The 10,615-nt window shown below is 38.5% G+C and overlaps 1 pseudogene; it reads left to right on the top strand.

Annotated features, from left to right (window-relative positions):
• Window positions 1–201: 201 nt before the first annotated feature.
• On the top strand, window positions 202–1,418 carry LOC123393033 (annotated as a pseudogene).
• Window positions 1,419–10,615: the final 9,197 nt, after the last annotated feature.

The following is a 10,615-nucleotide window of genomic DNA, read 5'->3' as shown; positions in this document are numbered from 1 at the left end:
TATGAACAAAATAAAACAAAACACAAACAAGAGACCATGCCAATGACACAGATGCTGGTTCTTTGAAAAGATAACAAAATTGGGGGCACCTGGTGGCTCAGTCAGTTAAACATCCGACTGTTGATCTCAGCGCAGGTCTTGATCTCTGGGTGGTGAATGTAAGTCCCCTGTTTTAAAAAAAATGAACAAATCCCCCTTCTACACGATCACGCTGAGCTAGTACCCGCGCCTGGAATCGGGTCGCAACCCCAGCCGCGCCTGCCGCCTGCCACTGCCTCTGGACCATGGACCCCCGCAAAGTGAGCGAGCTTCGGGCTTTCGTGAAAATGTGTAAGCAGGATCTGAGCGTTCTGCACACCGAGGAAATGCGTTTCCTGCGGGAGTGGGTGGAGAGCATGGGGGGTAAAATACCACCTGCCACTCATAAAACTAAATCAGAAGACAGTATCAAGGAAGAAAAACCAGATAGTAAGAAGGCGGAGGAAAACATAAAGACAGATGAACCATCAAGTGAGGAGAGTGATCTAGAAATTGACAATGAAGGTGTGATTGAACCAGATACCGATGCCCCTCAAGAAATGGGAGATGAAAATGCAGAGATAACCGAGGAAATGATGGATCAGGCAAATGATAAAAAAGTGGCTGCCATTGATGCCCTAAATGATGGTGAACTACAGAAAGCCATTGACTTGTTCACAGATGCCATCAAACTAAATCCTCGCTTGGCCATTCTGTATGCCAAGAGAGCCAGTGTCTTCATCAAATTACAGAAGCCAAATGCTGCCATTCGAGACTGTGACAGAGCTATTGAAATAAATCCTGATTCAGTTCAGCCTTATAAGTGGCGCGGGAACTGGGCCATTGGGAAGAAGCAGCACATGATCTTGCCCTTGCTTGCAAACTGGATTATGATGAAGATGCTAGTGCGATGCTGAAAGAAGTTCAACCGAGGGCCCAGAAAATTGCTGAACATCGGAGAAAATACGAGCGAAAACGTGAAGAGCGAGAGATCAAAGAAAGAATAGAAAGGGTTAAGAAGGCTCGGGAAGAACACAAGAGAGCCCAGAGGGAGGAAGAAGCCAGACAACAATCAGGAGCTCAGTATGGCTCTTTCCCAGGTGGCTTTCCTGGGGGAATGCCCGGTAATTTTCCTGGAGGAATGCCTGGAATGGCAGGGGGGATGCCTGGAATGGCAGGAATGCCTGGGCTCAATGAAATTCTTAGTGATCCAGAAGTTCTTGCAGCCATGCAGGATCCAGAAGTTATGGTGGCCTTCCAGGATGTGGCCCAGAACCCAGCGAATATGTCAAAATATCAGAGCAACCCAAAGGTTATGAATCTCATCAGTAAATTGTCAGCCAAATTTGGAGGTCAAGCATAATGCCCTTCTGACAAATAAAGCCCTTGCTGAAGGAAAAGCAACTTCGATCACCTAATGGATGTCGCAATAATACAAACCAGTGTAACTCCGACCTTCTCATGAAGAAAGCTGGGGTGCTGTGAAGAGAATCCCTACCCCTCTGCTCCCCATGCAACTGAAACATTCTACAATGGTTTGCCATTAGAGTATTCATTCAGATAATGTTTTCCTACTAGGAACTACAAACTTTAAACACTTTTTAAACCTTAAAAATATTTAAAAACATATTAAAAGGGTGTGTTAGTCCCCCCCCCCCAAAAATGAACAAATAAAAGAAAAAGAAAAGATTGACAAAATTGATAAACCTCTAACCAGGCTTATAAAAGAGAGAGAGAGAGAGAAGACTCAAACAAAATCACCAATGAAAGAGAATAACCAACACCACAAAAATATAAGCAATTGTAAGAAAATGTTATGAAAATTATATGCCAACAAATTAGACAACCTAGAAGAAATGGATAAATTCCTAGGAACATATAACTTCCCAAACTGAGGCAGGAAGAAATGGTAAATTTGAACAAGCCAATTACCAACTACGATATTGAATTGGTAATTAAAAAACTTCCAACAAACAAAAGTCCAGAACCAGATGGCTGCACAGGCAAATTCTACCAATCATTTAAAGAAGAGTTAATACCCATTCTACTATACTATTTCAAAAAATAGAAGGAAAGCCTCCAAATTCATTCTATGAGGTCAGCATTACCCTGATAGCAAAACCAGATAAAGACACCAGTGAAAATGAGAACTATAGGCCAATATCTCTGATGAACATAGATGTAAAAATCTTCAACAAAATACTAGCAAACAGAATCCAACTATATGTTAAAAAAATTATTTACCACAATCAAGTGGGACTTATTCCCAGGATGCAAGGGTGGTTCAATATTTGTAGGTAAATCAACATGACACATCATATCGCATCAATAAGAGAAAGGAAAAAAACTGTATGATCATCTTGATAGATGCAAATCATTTGACAAAGTACAACATCAATTCATGACAAAAACCCTCAACAAAGTAGGCTTAAATGGAACATGACTCAACATAATAAAGCCATATATGAAAAACCCACGTGAACATCATATTCAAAGAGGAAAACTGAAAGCTTTTCCCCTAAGGTCAGGAAGAGGACAAGGATGTTCACTCTCACCACTTTTATTCAAAAGAGTACTGGAAGTCATAGCTGCAGCAATCAGACAAGAAAGAAATAATAGGCATCCAAATTGGTAAGAAAGAAGTAAAACTTTCACTATTTGCAGGTGACATGATACTCTCTATATAGAAAACCTGAAAGACTCCACCAAAAAACTACTAGAACTGGTGAATGAATTCAGTAAAATCACAGGATACAAAATCAATGTGCAGTAATCTGCTGCATTTCTACACACTAATAATGAAGCATCAGAAAGAGAAATTAAGAAAACAATCCCTTTTAGGGCACATGCACCCGAATGTTTATAGCAGCAATGTCTACAATAGCCAAACTATGGAAAGAACCTAGATGTCCAACAACAGATGAATGGACAAAGAAGATGTGGTATATATATACAATGGAATACTATGCAGCCATCAAAAGAAATGAAATCTTGCCATTTGCGACGACAAGGATGAAACTAGAGGGTATCATGCTTAGTGAAATAAGTCAATTGGAGAAAGACAACTATCATATGATCTCCTGGATATGAGAAAGTGGAGATGCAATGTGGGGGGTTAGGAGGGTAGGAGAAGAATAAATGAAACAAGATGGGATCGGGAGGGAGATAAACCATAAGTGACTCTTAATCTCACAAAACAAACTGAGGGTTGCTGGGGGGAGGGGAGTCGGGAGAGGAGGGTGGGGTTATGGACATTGGGGAGGGTATGTGCTATGGAGAGTGCTGTGAAATGTGTAAACCTGGCGATTCACAGACCTGTACCCCTGGGGATAAAAATACATTATATGTTTATAAAAAAATAAAAATAGATAAAGATTTAAAAAAAGAAAACAATCCCTTTTACAATTGTACTGAACAGAGTAAGATACCTAGTAATAAATCTAACCAAAGAAATGAAAGACCTATACTCTGAAAACTATAAAACACTGATGAAAGATATTGAAGATGACTCAAAGAAATGCAAAGAATTCCATGTTTACAGATTAGAAAAACAGATATTGTTAAAATGTCTATTTTCCTAACGCTACCTATAGATTAATACAATTCCTATCAAAATACCAATAGCATTTTTCACAGAACTAGAACAAAAAAAAATCCTAAAATTTATATGGAACCACAAAAGATCTCGAATAACCAAAGCAATCTTGAAAAAGAAAAACCTCAAGGCACCACAATTCCAGACTTCATGTTATATTACAAAGCTGTAGTAATCAAAACAGTATGGTACTAGCACAAAAATCGACACATAGATCAATAGAACAGAAATAGGAAAACCAGAAATAAACCCACATTTATATGGTCAGTCACTCTTTGACAAAGCGGGAAAGAGTATCTAATGGGAAAATATCTCTTCAACAAATGGTGCTAGGAAAACTGGACAGCAACATGCAAAAAATGGAACTGAGCCATTTTCTTTCACCATACACAAAAACAAATTTAAAATGGATTAAAGACCTAAATGTGAGACCTAAAACCATAAAAATCCTAGAACAGAACACAAGCAGTAATTTATCTAACATTGGCCATAGCAACATTTTTCTAGATCTGCCTCCTGAGGCAAGGGAAATAAAAGCAAAAATAAGCTATTGGGACATCAAAATAAAAAGCTTCTGCTCAGTGAAGGAAACAATCAACAAAACTAAAAAGCCACTGATGGAATGGGAGAAGATAATTACAAATGACATATCCAACAAAGGGTTAGTATCCAAAATATATAAATAACTTATAAAACTCAACTCCCCCCCCAAATAAATAATCCAATTAAAAATGGGCAGAAGAAGGTGCCTTGGGTGGCCCTGTCATTAAGCGTCTGCCTTTGGTCAGGTCAGGAACTTGGGTTCCTCAGGTGGAGCTCCATGTTGGGCTCTGAGAGCCTGCTTCTCCCTCTGCCTGCTGCTCTCTGTAAAATAAGTAAATGAAACATAAAAAAAACCCTAAAATGATAGAAACTCACACATGTTGGAATGGGTAAAATCAGCAACACAAGAAACAGTAAGTGCTGATGAAAATGTAGAGAAAGGGGAACCCTGTTACATGGTTGATGGGAATGCAAATTGGTGCAGCCAGTGGGGGAAACAGTATGGAGGTTCCTCAAAGAGTTAGAAATAGAATTATCATATGATCCAATAATTGCACTACTGGGTATTTACCCAAAGAATATAAAAGCATGAATTCAAAGGGATATGTGCACCCCTTTGTTTATAGCAACATTATCTACAATAGCCAAATTATAGAAGCATCCCAAGTATCCATCGAGAGATGTGTGGATAAAGATTACATAATCCTTATATAATAATATATAATTATTAAATATTATGATAATAATTATATATGTAATAGAATTTTACTCAGCCATTAAAAAGAATGAAATGTTGCTATTTGCAATGACATGGATAGAGCTAGAGAGTATATGTAATTCTAAATGAAATCAGCCAGCAGAGAAAGACAAATACCTTGTGATTTTCTAATGTGGAATTTAAGAAACAAACAAACAAAAGACCAAGGGAAAATAGGTAAACCAAGAAACAGACTCTTAAATACAGAGAAGAAACAGATGTTTACCAGAAGGGAGGTGGGTGGGGAGATGGGCACAATAGGCTATGGGGTTAGGAGTGCATTTGTGATGAGCACTGGGTAATGTATAAAATTGTTGAGTCGCTACTGTGCATCTGAAACTAATATAACACTGTATGTTAACTATACTGGAATTTGAAGTAAAATTAAATAAAAAAAAAAAAAGAAGTGGAGTATATTTTCCACATACCTTATATCTGGGCTGGCCTTCTGAGTAGCTCTGGTCAATAGAATGCAGAAGTGACTCCATGCCAGTTTCATGCCTGAATCTCAAACACCCTTGCATGCTTCTACTTTCTCCCTTGGGCCCCTGCTTCCACCATGAGCACAAACTCAGGCTAGCCTGCTGGAGAAGGGAGACTACGAGGAGGAAAGCTGAGGGGGTCTAGCCAATAGCCTTCCAAACTCCAGAAGCCGAGTGACCTAGCCATCACACAGCTGCATGTAAACAGATGAAGGAGCCCAGGTGAAACCAGCCTGAAGTGCTGTTTGCAGGCTCTTAAACTAAAGAAATGGCTGTTTTAAACCATTACATTCTGGGGAGCTTATGCTATTCTAGGAAGATACACATATTTCTGGTTGCTCTTGCCTGTGCATGGGAACAGTCCTGGACTACTTTACTTCAGGCTGAGAGACAATGTGAAACAGATCTGAGGCAGCCTAATTGGCACAGCTGAGGTCCCAGACATATGGGGAAATCATCCTGCCAACAACAAATCCTACCTGTGGCTGCATACCCACTTTAGGAGATCCTAAAGTCCAGCTGAGACCACAGAAAAAATCAGATGACCCTCATAATCATTGCCAAATGTTTTTTGTTTTACGACACAGTGTGGGAATAAATATTTTGTACCTAGTCTAGGATTGCTCACCTTTCAGTTTATATGGGAGTGATTTCCTTTCTTATTTAATTCTCAGTTATTTGGGATCTCCATACAACCAAACCTATTATTAACTGATATAGTTGTCCATCTTTCCAGCATGAGCCAAAGTCATGCCATAATCATAAATTATGATTAGTTCTAAATTAATCATTGGGTTATATTTGTCTTGCCAGTGATTGGTTTAACAGTAGTCATATGACCCAGTTCCTAAAGAAAGGAATGTAGGGGGCTCCTGGGAAATGTTTCCTCCTCTTAGAAAGAGATGCATGGAAACAGATGGCCACATTATCCAGCAGAGTTTGACATATCTACTCATGATTCCTGGGACATGGTAGCCATCTTACAAACTTGAGGGGAGCTGGCTTCTAAGCAAAAGCTGATATTCTGAGGATAGTATAATGGAAAGATTTGGGGTCTTTGATAATGTGATTGAGCCACTTTTTTAAAATATTTATTTATTTTAGAGAAAGAGAGAGAGCATGAGCAGGGGAGGGACAGAGGGAGAGGGAGAGAGAGAATCTGGAGCAGACTCCCCACTGAGTACAGAGCCTACCACGGGGCTCAGTCTCACAACCCTGAGATCACGATGCTGAGATCATGACCTGAGCCAAAACCAAAAGTCAGACACCCAGATGACTGAGCCACCCAAGAACCCCATGATTGAACCATTTGATAACTTCCCTTAACTCTGGACTATTGGTTGTATAAGATAATACATATCTCTAAGGCTTGAGCAGGTTGAAATGAGTTTCCCATTAATTCCAGCTGAAAGCATCCCAAATGATACAAAAATTTTCTGATTATTTAATATGTTACCAGCTGGAGAAGGTCTTTAAGTCAGTGAACAAAATGTGTAGTCATTGCCCTCTAGGACTTTACAATCTAGACATTATGATTATAAAACAGATTGAGTGTAATAAATTACTCATTAGTTACTCAATTAGAAGTTATTCCTTCAATATCAAAAGGGAGTTCTGGGTCACTATTGAATTTGTTAAATATGACTTTTAAAAAAATTTCCCCCCAGAGGAATCTGATCCTTATGTAAAATAGTCTCTTTTGAGCATACATAATATTAAGTGCTACTTATAGGCTTACACTTTTTATTTTCATTCTTTGTTCAATTCAGAGTAATCTTGCCTTAGTGGCTCTACACTTGAAAAGTAATATAATGATGATATAATATGATTTGTTAATCACCCATAGACATACCAAGTCACAAATTACTCTGAATTTAAAATGTTAGTCTAGAAATAAATGCCTTATTTTTAGATTGGGGACTGAATTAGGATTACTCACCTTCCTCATCCAGTTTTACATACTTAAGTGATTTTGAGGTGGACTTGGTAACCTTGGCCGAGTAGTTCTTGGGGACTGATAGAAATAGGAGGACTTTTGGTTGCACTGAGAGGGATTTGTGAGCACCAGGAGATGGGGCAAGTTGTGGCAAAACTTACTTCGGGATTCAAACTTCAAACTTCTTCCATGGGTTCACTATTTCAGCCCCAGAGGTTTTTCTGTGGCAGTTAAGCGCTCTGCTCATGAGACGTTTGCGTTCTCTGTGGTTTTTAAAAAGTTGTTTCTCAAAGACATCCTTTTTTCTTCCAGTTTTTAATAGCCGTTCACATGCTGTGTCCATTGTGTACATCACAACAGGAACTGTTGCTTCAATTCCTCACAGTTTGAAGTATTTTTATGTTGTTAGTTCCCTGCTGTGATTTGTTTCTAATTCTCAGGAATATCCATTTTCAGTCCCATCTTTTGAAGCCCTTGTTGCATTCTGGCAAAAATGGAGTGAGACATGAGGGCAAGTGAGGACTCAGACCTGTGCACGTCACTCAGTAACAGCTCTGTCAACCAGTGTAGGCAGTTCTCATCCAGGACAGACTCATAGAATCAAGGAATATCAGCGGGAGAGATCAAATGACTTCAGGATGAAGATGGATTCTGGGGGGAGGAGGGTGAAAGCAGTAAGTGACACTACTATTAAATATGGAGATTGGCTCTAACATTCTGATTTTGTCTGCCTGTCAGATAGTCACATGTCAGGTCTGGAACAGGCTGGATCCTGAGGAGAGGGTAGGATTATTAGGGGGTTGGTAGGAAGTCATGTTAACTTTGTGTTCACATGCTTTCAGCATGTGCAAAGTTCAGTTTGTGTGTGCACAAATGAAATGGCTTTATAGATTGTATCATCTAGCTTTAACTTGTCTTCATAAAACAGACAGGTGTCCTCAAGAATACTCCTGTAAAAAAATCTCAGAGCAAAGGTAGAAACAATACACTAATACAACTAAATGAAAGGAAAATGGCACAGATAAATCTTTTATTCATAGCACAAGCTTTCTTGGGCCACTTTAAGAGGTTAAATTATTACATCTAATCATACCTGACTACCATTTACTTAAAAATTTTTTTATCCGTCTTGCAAACAAAAGGTGATGTTTGAAAAGACTGAATGAGAAAATGATTCTTTTCAAGTGAGAATTTTGAAAACATATGAAGAAGTGTTGTCATTGTTATATCATCTTTATAACCAAAAATGGTATGACTGTGTCTCCTCCTTAAAAATCTTATAACTGACCACTTAAAAAACTTGAAAACAAAACCTTCTAAGTGAAGCTTAAATATTTTCCAAATGAATAGTTTTTCAATGAGTTTTGTACTACTTCTTAAAGACATAAAAATTGGAAAGCTGGGAAATGATCAGAGGAAGGATTATTAAAACTGAGCTACTTCGGGGCTGGCTCAGTTCATGGAGCATGGAACTCTTGATCTTGGGGTCATGAGTTTAAGCCCCATTTTGGGCATAGAACTTACTTAAAAACAAACACATACACACACAAACCCAAAAATTGAGTTTCTTTGAACCTGACCCCCCCCTATAGGGTGTGGACAAGCTATAGTTTCTACTTGTCTATTACTCAAAAGCTGTTGAACACATAAACATTGCAAAAGAGAACTGATTTCAGAGCAGTTAAGTTTAAAAGTTTGACACTGAGTTAGAAAAATAATTAAATTTATTCTAAAATGACATAACCCTTTAGCTAAAAATGGAGGTTTCTTGGCTCTGCCCTCATACCATGAAGGATGATGACACATAATCAGAACTGAGATTGTTCTCCTGACCCAGGAGATTGCTGTCCACCCCTGAACTCTTTATGTCTTTATGTCTTTTACATACATTAAGGACAGTTAGTATTAAAATGGAAAGCGCTCTCTTTTTTCACATCTTGCCTTTATTAATGGTCTCATTTAGGCACACTTGTGATTCTAAAAACTTGGGAATTAGCCAAGTCTAGTTTTTATTTCCATCTGCATTGAATCCACCCCAGGGGACGTTAACTTCGTTGGAATAGTCTAAGGAGGAGTCACTTATTTAAATAATTATTCACAGAATTTTGTTTTTAGATTTTCTTTTTTAAAAAAAAATTTATTTATTTTTTAAACTTCTTTTCAGTGTTCCAGAATTCATTGTTTATGCAACATACCCAGTGTTCCATGCAATACGTGCCCTCCATAATACCCACCACCAGGCTCACCCAACCTCCCACCCCCGACCCTCCAAAACCCTCAGATTGTTTTTCAGAGTCCACAGTCTCTCATGGTTCATCTCCCCCTCTATTAGCAACCATGATGGTTAATTTTATGTCAGCTTGAATGTGCTGTGGAATGCTCAGATACTTGGTTAAACTTTATTTCTGTGTGTAAGTGAGGGTGTTTCTGAATGAGATTCACATTTGAATCAGTAGACCTGGTAAAGTAGATTGCCCTCTCCAATGTGGACAGGCCTCATCCAATCTGTAGAAGGACAGAACAGAATAAAATGCTGAAAAAGAAAGAATTCTTTCTTTCTTCCTCTCTTCAAGCTGGGAGATCCATCTTCTTTTGCTTTTGGACTTGGACTAGAACTTATACCATAAACTATTTTTGGTCTCCAGTTTGTTGACTACAGATCTTTGATTTCTCAGTCTCCATAATCATGTGAGCCAATTCCTTAAAATAAATCCGTTTTATCTATCTCTCTCTTTCTCACTCTCTCTTTCTCTCTCTATGTACCTACCTATTTACTCACCTCCTATTGATCCTATTTCTCTGGAGGACCCAGACTAATATAGCAACTTTTGAAGTAGAGACATTTATTAAGTATTATCTATAATAGAAGCAACAGGATACTTGGAGGTAAGAAAGATACATACTAGAGGTGATGAAATAATGAAAATGAACTGATGACTTTCTTTAGCTGGGCTGGGATAGCCGGGAGAAAAAGTTCTGACTTCCTTGTTTTCTGGTTTGTCCTCCAGAATGACCTTTGATGTCCCATATAAAATTGCAGTAAACTTGCCTTCATTCATTCAACAAATACTTAGAGCATGCTTACTATGTTCCAGGCAATGTTCTAGGCACCAGTATATATATATATATATGGGTCAGAATTCTTCAGGAGCACATGAGAAAAAAAATTTTTTTTACACCAGTCCTAGGCTAAGGATGAGCAGGGGCTATACAGAACAACAAAAGGGTTGGATGGATATTGGCTATGACCAACATCCTAGATTATCCCCACCCACCCACACTGG

The sequence above is a fragment of the Mustela putorius genome, unplaced genomic scaffold (genome assembly GCF_011764305.1).
Source record: "Mustela putorius furo isolate JIRA1106 unplaced genomic scaffold, ASM1176430v1.1 tig00000721_pilon_pilon_pilon, whole genome shotgun sequence".
Lineage (NCBI taxonomy): Eukaryota > Metazoa > Chordata > Mammalia > Carnivora > Mustelidae > Mustela > Mustela putorius.
Note: the sequence above shows the minus strand (reverse complement) of the source record. Positions and strands in the feature narration are given on the sequence as shown.